Source organism: Hetaerina americana, unplaced genomic scaffold (assembly GCF_022747635.1).
Source record: "Hetaerina americana unplaced genomic scaffold, ioHetAmer1.1.p SCAF_30, whole genome shotgun sequence".
Taxonomy (NCBI): domain Eukaryota; kingdom Metazoa; phylum Arthropoda; class Insecta; order Odonata; family Calopterygidae; genus Hetaerina; species Hetaerina americana.
Window position 1 is genome coordinate 5,408,208 of NW_027286875.1, and position 13,605 is coordinate 5,421,812.

Consider the following 13,605-nt stretch of genomic DNA (forward strand, 5'->3'; position numbering starts at 1 on the left):
CCCTCCTCCTTGATAAAGCCTCTTTGCCTCGCGCAATTCTTCTCCTTACGTCCCAACTACTTTGACCGTGTTGGTCCAAAACACTACCGAGATACGTAAACTGTTCTACCTGCTCTAGTTTTATATTATTCTATAATTATCACTCCAGTAATCCCGGCTATCCTTCCATCTCACTTCGAATTGACCTAAAATATCTATTTTTCCCCTTTCCATCTCTTGCTTAATATTCTCCAGTTTCCCTGTCCTCATCATTGTCCTAACATTCCACGTTCCTATTTTAACTAATGTGGTCTTCTTCTCCTGTGTCTTCTGTCGTGTTGCTGCCTGTTTTCCCTCGCAAGGGTTTCGTGGGATGACGACCGCGGAAGCTTTGCTTTCCCCGCTGCCGGGCATGACACACGGCCGATTGGGCCGAGCCCCGTAGTTGCCAGGACTCAAAATCTCTGTATTGTCCATCATTTAAGTCTTGGAAATGATAATTGAGGTGGTTTCCCGTTGCCTTCCTCGATTGTGTTTTTAACGTGACACCGTCACTTACTGGCCGCCTCACTGGGGTCAGACGCCATTGCAGCCGCCTCACTGAAGAACAGGCGCTGCGTGGACTACCTTTCGTCTGGCTCCTAACCTTCGACCTATCTGGCATGGGTGTCCCTACCAGGAGCAATTATTAATACTCCCGCCAGCACAGCTCTAGGGGTCATCGGAACGCACAAGCCCTTCCACCACTTCCATAGGTTCCAGTTATTAATGCTTGAATTATCCAACAGTTGGTTTTGAATTTCATCCCAATATAATTTCGTCAAAACTTCAAATTTTCTTGCAGCTTTCTCTTTTTATTCTCTAATGCACTCTTAGTTTGAATTTCACAACCTCTTTTTTCTCTAGCCGAATTAATGAGCTAACATGTGTGAATTAATTCTTTTCTCTTAAAGTTTTTAAAATAATGTTCACAATAATTTTAAAATATATTGATGCTAAAGTCTCTCTAGTCATGGAGAAAAAATAAAGGAAGAATAATAAACTCGTTTTACTATTTTACTACCGTTGATAAAATAATTTTTTTAGATATTGTTTTCCTTTTTTGAAGAATATAGGGAAATTAATTATCTTAAGGGCATAGTATAAAGAAAATAAATAACGGAAAAAGGATATTCAGCAAAAAGTCTTATCAAATAACTTTTCAGTAATGAATAATTTAAATGAACATTAAAGTACTGTATAATAGAGGTCAAAATATTCCTAACGCTGTTTTCAATCATTTTGTATCTTAAAAGGACAAGGTTTATATGAATTAATGACAAAAAGTAACCCTCGTGGGTTCATGGACAGAACAATAAAAAGGTTGAGGCCCACATTTCATATAGTTTTTGTGAGTTGATCGCAAATTTGAGTAGATTATCGCGAAAACTACGGCGCATCAACACGCTTCATGGGTTATTTTACTGCTATCAAAGTTTACCAATTGTGGCACCAATTTTATTTTCAATATCTGATAGTGTGGTAAAGTTATTTGAAAATCATATCTTACAAGGGCAACAGCAGAGTAAATCTTTACTTCCGTAAGAGCGGTGACCAGAGCCCCAAGTTCATCTACCTTTGAAATTGAATGTTTCCCCCTTCAGAATCATCTTCTATATGTTGAAAGGGAGAAAAGACTATTGACAGGTTTACTTACCGCAGCATGACATAAACCTCGGCTAAGAATTTTTAATGCAAATGGAAAATTTCAATAAAGCATCGCGTTTTACCCTAATCGTTGCCCTAGGTTCATTGAATGTTTCATTTTGAACTGGCTGCCACTGACGTAAAACTAGACTCAAATCAACTTTGTACCCTGCATACATTAATATTCAATGTAACTATATTTTTACACATTAAATAATGGCTGTAAATAGATTAAACTCATCTCTTTATTTAACAGCCCCTTTATTAAAATAGAAATATGAAATATCCCTACTGCCCTTAATAGTGATATATTAGAGAAGCGATCAAAACTCTTACCTCAATCCTCAACCTCAACTTGAACATACTCACAAACATATGTATGTGTATTAATCCTTAGGCTTCCGCGCCGTCTATCTGATGAATCCATGCTGGTTTCCGGGAATTACCGTCGCGTAGGTTATTCGGATGACAACTGTTTCGCCCCCAGTCCTGGAGGCGTCTTCAGGTCGAAGTGATGTGCGTTGATTACGATTTTACGATTTTAAAGGTTTTTATTTCCGTAAAGAACAGTATACAAGAGTGAATAAAATATAACATTGAAACATAATAAAAACAATACGGAAACCCCGTTATAGGATGAAACTCCTCTTCGGGGCGGAAAGAAATAAATAAGAAAAGGCTACAAAGGTGGTAGCGGTTGCGGAAAACCTTTGATATCTTTTCGGCGGGAGCGGTATTGGCCCGGTATTCACCCACGGGCGGAGGGAAACCCGCAAAACCTCCGCCAGGCCACCGAAGAAGAAGGAACAAGAAAAAACAGTAACCATAAGGCTAACATAACAAGAGTAACAGAGAACAGATAACAATATATATATTGAGTTTTTAGAGTGTCACTTCACTTTAGTCACTTCACTGGGGTTAATTCACTGGTTGGCTAAGGTCGGTCGACGGGCTCTCCTGCGGGGTGGGCGGAAGAGTGGTAGGTCTGGGTCCGGCTGCAGGCAAGGTGGAAGATCCAGAGTGGTGCGAACCGCGTGCGGCGGCAGCTCCATATCCGGGTAGTAGGTTGGGAAAAGGGTGGTGATGATCCGTGCGGGCGACTGTAGTTTCACCACGGGGCGACGGCGTAGCAGGCTTCCCATGTTGTCCAGGATGGTGGTCAGAAGGTCTTCGTTGTATTCAGCCCATCGAGCCGCTGTCCTGCAGCGGGCGCGGCATAACCTGTGAAGGATCGGCTCAATGTCAGCACGGTCATATATGTATTCTCTCGGGGCATCGTTAGGCAAGAGAAGCAGCCGCCTCAAGACCCGGCGTTCAAAAGAGGCAAAGCGCTCTAGGTTGTTACGCAGGGGTAGAACCGCGAGCGCGGCGTACTCCATAACAGGCCTGACAAAGGCTTTGTATAGGAGGACCCCGCATCCCTCGGACACCCCATGGCCGTTAGCCCGGACGGCACGCAATAGGTTCGCGCGACGGCTGCACTTTGCTGTAACGTTTGCCACATGTGCCCTGAAAGAAAGATGTTTATCAACATGGACACCAAGGTAGTTTGGCCGCTATATATAGGAGACGCTGGCTGGCCAGGAGCTCTCTGATTGGCTCTTTCTTGACGGCGAGTGGGAATCACCCTTTTCCAAGTGGAGGTCAGGGTGTAGCCGTCCTCACGGTTGAAATTATATGGATTTTTTATTATTTCCACCGCTTCTCTGATGAGTCGCGGAAAATATCGCCTTTCTCTTGCCAGCACTCTAGTCTGGTCGAACTTTATAGAGTGTCCCGGTTCCGACCACGCATGTTCGGCGATTGCCGAAAGTCGGAATTGTTTCTTATCAGTGGCTCTTTGGTGCTCCTTGGTCCTGCATCTGATGGACCTCCCTGTTTGACCGATATATGACTTCCCACACGTGCACTTTATCTCATATACACCTTCGTGCATGAGATCGGGGATTTTGTCCTTTGGCTTTGATATTATGTCGCTGATTTTTCTGGCTGTGGAGAACCTAGTGGTTATGTTGTGCTTCCGTAGTAGCTTGCTTATCCTCTCAGCCGTTCAAGCTACTCCGGAAGCACAACATAACCACTAGGTTCTCCACAGCCAGAAAAATCAGCGACATAATATCAAAGCCAAAGGACAAAATCCCCGATCTCATGCACGAAGGTGTATATGAGATAAAGTGCACGTGTGGGAAGTCATATATCGGTCAAACAGGGAGGTCCATCAGATGCAGGACCAAGGAGCACCAAAGAGCCACTGATAAGAAACAATTCCGACTTTCGGCAATCGCCGAACATGCGTGGTCGGAACCGGGACACTCTATAAAGTTCGACCAGACTAGAGTGCTGGCAAGAGAAAGGCGATATTTTCCGCGACTCATCAGAGAAGCGGTGGAAATAATAAAAAATCCATATAATTTCAACCGTGAGGACGGCTACACCCTGACCTCCACTTGGAAAAGGGTGATTCCCACTCGCCGTCAAGAAAGAGCCAATCAGAGAGCTCCTGGCCAGCCAGCGTCTCCTATATATAGCGGCCAAAACGCAACGCACATCACTTCGACCTGAAGACGCCTCCAGGACTGGGGGCGAAACAGTTGTCATCCGACTAACCTACGCGACGGTAATTCCCGGAAACCAGCATGGATTCATCAGATAGACGGCGCGGAAGCCTAAGGATTAATTTCAACCGCCTCTACGGGGAGGATGTATACAGGAAGACGAGGAGATTCGAGAACCCAAGGAAGAAGAAAGGCAAATTTCTCTCTTCCTTGGCGTTCCTACAACGTTGCAGAGATTCGGACACAATACCATCCTGTGTCACGCTAAAACACCATCTTCGGAGCAAGGCTGCCCAAAGAATTTTACGAAGAGCGAGCATCTCACTTCTTCGGGAGCGAGTGCATAACATGCGATACCAATTGGACCGCGTCTCACAAGAACTCTACCGCCTGCACTTGGAACTAAGCTGCATCCTGAATAAGGAGGACTGGGAGACCATAGATAATATCACAAACATCTTGTCTACTAAAAACTTCACCAGCTCGAAAGAGACGCAGACTAAGAAGTTCAATAAACTCCACCAAGTCCAACATCCGAGCACTCCTGGCCCTGAAAAGGACCGCGTGCTGATCAACCTGACGAACCAGACGTTGAGTGAAGATATTTCCTCCATTCTGACCAAAGGCCTCAACTTTGCCATCGCTCCCAAGGAGACACCTAAAGAAAACATCATTATAGGAGTCGAAGATGCAGTGCGGAAGCTACCTAAACATCTAGCCAATGAGATAAGGGAGGATGTCTCTCAAATTCTCCGCAAGGCGAAACCACCCAGACCCAATATCACCGCTGCAGAACGCAAAGCATTGGAAAAACTACGTGACAATAAGGAACTTCTTGTCTTGCCTGCAGATAAGGGGAATGCTACGGTAATCATGAAGAAAGATGACTACCACAACAAAATTGCAGCCCTATTGGATAGCAGCACCTATTTTCAATTGAAAAGTGACCCAACAGCCAAGATAGAACGACTCACAAGGGAGAAAATTAAACGGTCATCCATCCCGACGGAAGAAAAATGGAGACTCTTTCCATCGGCAGCCAAGCCACCGCGTTTGTATGGACTACCCAAGATTCACAAGGAGGGGGTCCCCCTACGACCCATCGTGAGCAATATCGACGCACCGACCTACAAGCTGGCACAATACGTTGCGCGCTCTCTCCAACCCTTCGCCGGGAGAACCGACTCGTCCGTAAAAAACTCCACAGAATTCATTCGCTCCATCAAGAAAATCAAAATTAAGGAACGGGACCTGCTAGTGAGCTTTGACGTAGTCTCTCTCTTCACGAATACTCCCATTGATGACTCAATGCTACTAATCAAAGAGCTCACCTCGGAAGGATTACCAAAGGATTTACCGGACCTCGCAGAATTCTGCCTCAAGAATTCATACTTCCTTTGGAATGATAAGTACTTTCAGCAGAAGGAAGGTGCGGCCATGGGATCACCACTCTCTCCTGTGGTAGCTGACATTTTCATGGAGAATTTTGAGAAGAAGGCAATAGAAACCTATCCGAAAAAACCATCTCTTTGGATCCGCTATGTCGATGATACCTTTGTCATCTGGCCACACGGGAAAGAAGAATTAGAGCTGTTCCTGAAACACCTCAATCAGCAACATCCTGCCATACAATTTACCATGGAAACAGAGCAGAATGGTGTTCTCCCTTTCTTAGATGTGTTAGTGACCAAAAAACCGGATGGCAGCCTTGGCCATGCGGTATACCGAAAGAAAACCCACACCGACCGGTACTTGGATGCGCGATCACACCACCATCCCGCCCATAAGAGCTCGCTAGTAAATACACTAGTGCATCGCGCCTACGCCATCTCCGACGCCGAATCACTCCCATCAGAAAAGACATACCTCGTTTCCGCGCTGGGGAAAAATGGATACCCAGAACACATGGTCCGAAAAAGGACCGTCATAAAGGAAATGGAGTTGACGAAAGAGGGGATTCGGGCAAAAGAACAGAACGAGGAGAAACCTGGAAAAGAAAAACCAGCGGCATATGCTACCATTCCCTATGTCGCCGGAACGGCTGAGAGGATAAGCAAGCTACTACGGAAGCACAACATAACCACTAGGTTCTCCACAGCCAGAAAAATCAGCGACATAATATCAAAGCCAAAGGACAAAATCCCCGATCTCATGCACGAAGGTGTATATGAGATAAAGTGCACGTGTGGGAAGTCATATATCGGTCAAACAGGGAGGTCCATCAGATGCAGGACCAAGGAGCACCAAAGAGCCACTGATAAGAAACAATTCCGACTTTCGGCAATCGCCGAACATGCGTGGTCGGAACCGGGACACTCTATAAAGTTCGACCAGACTAGAGTGCTGGCAAGAGAAAGGCGATATTTTCCGCGACTCATCAGAGAAGCGGTGGAAATAATAAAAAATCCATATAATTTCAACCGTGAGGACGGCTACACCCTGACCTCCACTTGGAAAAGGGTGATTCCCACTCGCCGTCAAGAAAGAGCCAATCAGAGAGCTCCTGGCCAGCCAGCGTCTCCTATATATAGCGGCCAAAACGCAACGCACATCACTTCGACCTGAAGACGCCTCCAGGACTGGGGGCGAAACAGTTGTCATCCGACTAACCTACGCGACGGTAATTCCCGGAAACCAGCATGGATTCATATGTATGTGTACACACACACACACATATATATATATATATATATATATATATATATATATATATATATATATATATACACACATATATATTCATATCAGTTCAAAATGAATATATGTATATATATATATATATATATATATATATATATTTATAATCACATAAACAGAAAGGGAAGATACAATATTGTTGTTTGAATACTTAAGTGGTACAAACATTTATTTCAGTAGAAGATGGAAGACTGTCCTTTTTGTGCTTTCACATGTGAGTCCACATAAATATTGTTTTTAACATTTGACCAATTATTAACTCATAATACATGTCCATGCATCATTTAATGTATCTTCATTACGCATGTGACCATGTGGGAATATCAACATTTTTTTATGCTAGAAATATTAAAAGAACTGATAAAACTATGAGATCATTATTTAATAGCTCTTAAAACAAGTTTAAACTTCGAAAGATATCTACGAAATGAAATTATTTACTCTTTTCAAATTCAATTTCGATGAAACCACAATGCACCTCCTCCTCCCTTTGATGGATAAACCATCAAAGCAAAGATAAATCAGACGATTTATATTATCAGACAATCAATAATTCATCTGACTCTTATCGTTTAATAACTCTTCACCCACATCATGTGTCATACATTCTATTAAAAATTTAAAAAAGAAATTTCCATACCCTTTGTTTGTCATCTCCACAATAACGATCAATTTTTCCTTGTTTACCTTTAATTTTAGTGAGCAAATGTCATGAAAGAATTGTAAGGTATTAATTCCCGGAAACATTTGTTAGCCATCGTATCTCTCGATCCGGGTATGGAATATTCACATTTTACGTACACACATCCTAACCAAATGTTTATTATCGCTCCACCGCCGTAACCTGTCTGCGTCATCTCAGGCTCCAGTGCACCAAAAAGGAATGACTCCAGTGAACCATCATTATGGTTCATCCTTTGTCTATTCTACAGCATGCAATTTTTCGTACGAGAAAACACCTATGAATTAAGAGCTTTTCTCATATCTCTTCATGAATATCATCAATATATTTTCCAATCCCTGTCTGGTAACTGTGAACATCAACAGTTAACCTAAAAGACGTTATAATTGACTTTATACATAAATAAAACTAAAAGCAACATGTTTTTATTTTCATAAGTAAAAGTAATTTCTTTATTATCAATTGTAAAACATTATTAAGACCATGTTGAAAATGTAGGAAGAATAATGCTTAAGTTTTCATATAATTTGGAAATGTTTCATCTCACTGAATGAGTACCTTGAACCTAAAACCTACTCATACATTCTTGGGTGCTTGGAAAGAAACTTTTCCGTTTTTATCTTCTTCCAAAAGTTTCTTTCGACGGAGATACAAATTCATTCCTTAAGTTCTTATCAAGTTAAAAATCATGCGAAACTCCTTTTATTTCATCTCCATTACACACATCTGCACTTTAGATACACACTGATATATACTTCACTCAAGAAATCCTTTTATCTTTGAGGTAAATTCCAGTTTATGGCGTATATTTTCACATTTTGTTCTCCCTCACTCCTCAAACTCTAATTCTGTGCACTTTTTTCACTTTAATAAAATCATAGACATCAAATAATTGGACTTTTATGTGAAAATGGGAGCTTTCATACGCACTAATAAAACCTGCCTGAATTTCAGGTCACATTAATCTTTCAAATGCATTTGTTTGAGTTCGTGAGAATACTTTATTCATGTGCACTTGTTATAGATAAGCACTCACAGGGACTCTGAAACGTTACAACGGAAAATGTTTGAGGGGATTATATAAATTTGCCATTGAACATTATTGCAAACTAGATGCTATACCTTTAGCTATGGGTGAAGGTTCACTAATAAAAACGAATTCCTCCTCTTATCCTATTCACTTCATGATAATAGGGCCCAATAACATCAATAATATCCGTTTCACTTCTGTCAGAAAAATTCTCACTTACTGCTATTGTCGTAAATATTACTCGAAAACCTCTCATCAAAGCCTACAAAAATAATAGCATGATTAATTTATGATGCATAGAGTTAGAGTTTTTAATATAATATAATATTAAAAGAATATGAATCATCATGTTTAGAAAATTTGTTCATTTTTGAGCCTACGCAACAGAAAATACGTACTATAATCAAGAAAGGCAGCAAGAACATATGGCAGTGAATGCTATTTACATGACTGTATGTCATACAGGAACTGGATATGAGAACGGGAAAAAATAGTTCAAAAGTTTCAGGCGAGCTTTTCTTATTTACTGATTTCGAAAAAAGTTTCTTTTTTCTCCCCTTTCCCCTAAATAAATTCAAAGAGCTGGGATGATGAATTACTCTTGCGCGTGGAATGAAGAACAAAGGGAATGTGTTTGAAGAACTATTCTCTCCGGCAAAAATACGGCCGTATCCATAACAGAAGTACTTTATACGCTTGCATATCATCAGGAAATTTAGGGTGAGGTATTTCACGTAGGATGGGTGATTTCATTGTCCCAGAGTTATAGCAACGAGAGTGCTTTTTTGGAACTTCGCTACAATTTCTGCTTTTTTTTATTTTACTTCCATTTAATTAATCAAACTCAGAGAACGTTACATTATTTTATAAATATTGAATATAAAATAGCAATTATATTTTAGCAAGCTTTAGAAAGTTTTTCTGCCAGTTTTATGTGTGTAATAAACTTTTTTTACTGTCATCGTACGGCATTTCTTTATGAATTAGATTATGCTCCTTAAGGTTGTATGCATACGTATTTTAGCAAGAAATAATTTCAAAGCATACCCAGAAACTACAATAAACCCATAATAGTTTTTTTCACTTAACAATTTATTTGAGTGAATTCAAATAAATGGATTGAGGGTCAAGGAGTAATTTATTTAAAAGTTAATTTTCAGGTGTCAAATTGCCCAATTGAAACTAACTGATGGACTCAAAATTTTATTCTAATTTTTATGAGTTGATTTCCATTAGATTTAGTAGGAAATTTTTCCTGTGTGTCTCTTTATTTGGCATTCCTTTGGGCTCCTTCTTCCGACTTTTTTAAATCTAAATTTTTGTCATGCGCGATTCCAAAAAACCATTAGGTACAAGGTATACGCATTGGGTTTTTTTTCCCAAGTATCACTTTCTGATTTATTTCATGTCCTTATTTTCTTCCTACTATATGTCAAGTTGATCTGAAAATTTAAAGTATTAATTATTTGAATTAAACATTTTCCCCATCACAAGTTTAGAGACTTACTGTAGTCTCAGATCCATAGCGTTTCATAACTACATTGTCGCGCAAAAATACTACCCGGGAAACCGTATCCTCCTGTATCATTCGAGTAAACTTTCTATTAATATTGTTTTCATTTGATAATATCTATTTATCTTCTTTCTATGATGTGTCTTTTTTTGGAGAAAAATTCCACTTTTCCTAATACCGCTCCTTGTAGCAAAACTTGCTCTCAGGTGCTTTTCCTTATCATGCTTACAAAATTATTTTAATTGACGTGTAATTTATATCCTTAAATCACCTGATCCATTAAGTTTAATGATATCCTAAATATTCTGATTTGTTGCAATTTTTCACAATGTCACCTCTTTAACGGAACATTAATTTCTTTCTCATTCACCTGATTTCCTTTATTACCATTATTTACACTTCTTCTAAGGCATGTTGGATAGAACCAATGAAATTCTGAATTGTTGTTTAACCACTTTCGTTATTCAAATTTCTATTCCTCTTTCCGTATTTAGCGGACTTGATAATTAAGTAATATTTTTTGTCCTTTGTTACAACAATCTACTCCAATACTCTCGACAGCTTAAAGATATTTTTCCGTTTTCGATTTCCTTCAAATTCTCGAATGCTACACAGTATATGAGCTAATGAGGATATAGTACCGGAATTTTTATCTGGAAACTGTTCTTTATAATGTTTTAAATGATCTTTCTCATAAATCACCCATATACACGATCACTGTTAGTTTATACGAGAGAGTTACTTTGCAATTCAATGAACAATAAGCTATTTACCTCCTATTTTCTTTCAAGTTTTTTTGGGAAGGAAAAATTAGTTTACGGCTTGAATATACATTCTTGTTTGGCAAACATTGATTTACCATGAATGCAGATGTTTGTTGGGTCTTGAATGCTGTCATCAATCCTAGTGTTAGACTGATAATGATTTAAAATGATTCTTCATGGTTTCTATGTACTTTATAAATGCTAGATTAAGGATAGCAGCCGGTTACTTTACACGAATGGTGTGAAACGAACGGCCCATGGTATTATTTCTGATATTTTTACGAGTATATTGAAAAAATTCTTTTCTTAGTATCATTTCTAAAACTTTCTTACCAAGAGGTAGTACTCGCTAGACCTAATGCCGTATAAAAATAATTACGGAAGACAATTCATAAGGATTTATTTCTCGTTACTTGAGATATATCCATAGTAATTGGGTACGAAATGCATGAACTGCAACTGAAAATCTTTCTTACGTGCATTCTTTTCCAATTTCGAAGCTGAATATTTTGTTTCGTTTTCGTTTCGCAAGAAATTTAAGTACCCAATGTTATCTTAATTAATGGTTTGATACAGAAGAGTTGCAACTCTCTCAATTCTATTACCCCAGAAATATCCTTAATTACTGCACAGTGAAATATTAGCCCAAAGAGTTGCACCCTTAGCGACTAGCACTGCTTGAATTACAACGGCTCACCGTAAAACTAGCCTTCGAGTAAAGGGAGGCATAGAGTATGCCACAGCCTATATAAACCCAGGGCCTTAAAGCAGGCATTAATTCACGCCCTGTTATCGAGGAATTGAACGCGAATAAAGTGAGGGAGTCAGCAGTGGAAACAAGAAGGAAAGACAAGGGAAAGAGAAAGGGAATAAGGTAGTGAACAGAGTAGGGAAATAGCAAAGGAACTTAGGAGAGGTATCGTGAGTGTGGAGAGCAATCTAGACGCTTATTACAAATACTAGCGCATTTTAACCCCAACCCTCTCAAACATACATCTCCCACCATCTATCACTCCCTCTTCCCTCTCCCTCCCATTCCGTCATCTCCCTCTCCATTCCTTCCGTCTCCTGATCCCGACCACTGTCTTCCACTTCTCCCACCGCCCACGCCTCTCCCCAACCCTCCTTCCAAAACTACCGCGTCCCTACCCTCACATCCCCCGTCCCTCTCACTCTCTCTCTCTCTCTTCCTTAATTAGATTTTAATTTCTCATGCAGATTAAGTGGTCGCCATATCTCGTCCGCGACTGCTTCCGTCCTCTAAGTTGAAGGGGATTCAGTGGAACGGGAGTTCTGGAGAGGGGAGGGTCGAGGGCCTCCCGCCCCCATCCACGCTCCCTCCTTACACCCTCTCCGGTCCTCGGCTTTCCAAATCCCTTGCCCGACACCACTCCACCCACTTTTCTTTCCTCCCTCGCTCCCGTCCGAGTCCTTCCTTTCCTCCACCTCCTCCCGGCCACGACTCCCAACCCTCTCCCGCCACGTCTCAATCTCTTTTCGGCCCCGCACCTAATGTCGACCGACGAGGTCTTCTTCATAGCTTCGCGACCCCATCGCATTCCCCTTTCTCGCTCCTACCTCCTCTCTCTCTCTCTCTAATGTTACCAAACGCTTCTCCCTCCCACTTGTACTCTCGTCCTTTCTCCTATAATTCCCTCTCTCTACCACTCGTCCTCAGCGCCCACCCTTGCCTCTCCCAACCAAATCCCTTTTCCGCCGCAATTGATGCGAAAACTTAAACTTTCCCTCCTATCATCTCACATCTCACCAGTCATTTAACACCTCCTGTTTCCTCCTCCCTTTCTATCCCTTCTGCTCGCAAACTCCCGTTCTATTTTTTGACATCGTTGATATCATGGGGGAATGATTCGGGATGCAATACATCCCCGCCGTTTAAAAAATATTAATTTTATTTCATTTTACAAATGAACACTTTTAAAACTTTTGTGCAGGATGATATTTGAATAGTTGCACGCATGAAGATTTTTGACTTTCGAAGAGTCATAAACCTGCGATAAAATTGAACACCTGTTTATAAAAACTGAAACATTCATAACTGTCGCGTCGGAAAAAAGTTGTAATGTACGTATTTAAAGAAGAAAATACTACAAATGCATCCAAAATGAATTTGGTGGCAGTTTACCATGTAAAATTTGGTTTTAATAATCTTCGTGCAGTGAATTTACTTTTATTTTTGTGTTCAAGTTTAAAATGTTCAACACTCAATTCAATACCTCGGAATGTTTCATAGGAATAAAATGTAATTATTAATCGTCGACGTAGAAAATTTTACAAGATACTGATTTCAATCGAATTTTACATGTCTTTCAAAATATGAAAATTCTTATGGCCTAAAATTATGTCTTGCTGTTTGACCTAGTATTGTGACTTGCTGCTTTTATGTTCTCAAATGACCGCCAACAAACAAAGAATGTTGAGAGGGTAAAATAGAAATTCTCAAAGAAACAAGCCGAAGTATAATGCTGTTAGAATATTTTAGCTTTAGTCGTTTTCAAGAATTGGGCTTAGAATCACCTGGGATTTTATTACATTAATTGTAAGTTTGACTGCAACTTTTTCTGTTCAATGATTTCCTCTTACAAATCATTTATTTCAATTTGTATTTAAGAAAAAAGTGTGTTTCTTTTAGATTTAGTTTTTATCAATATAATTTGTTAATTTGTTTTTATGTGGCTATT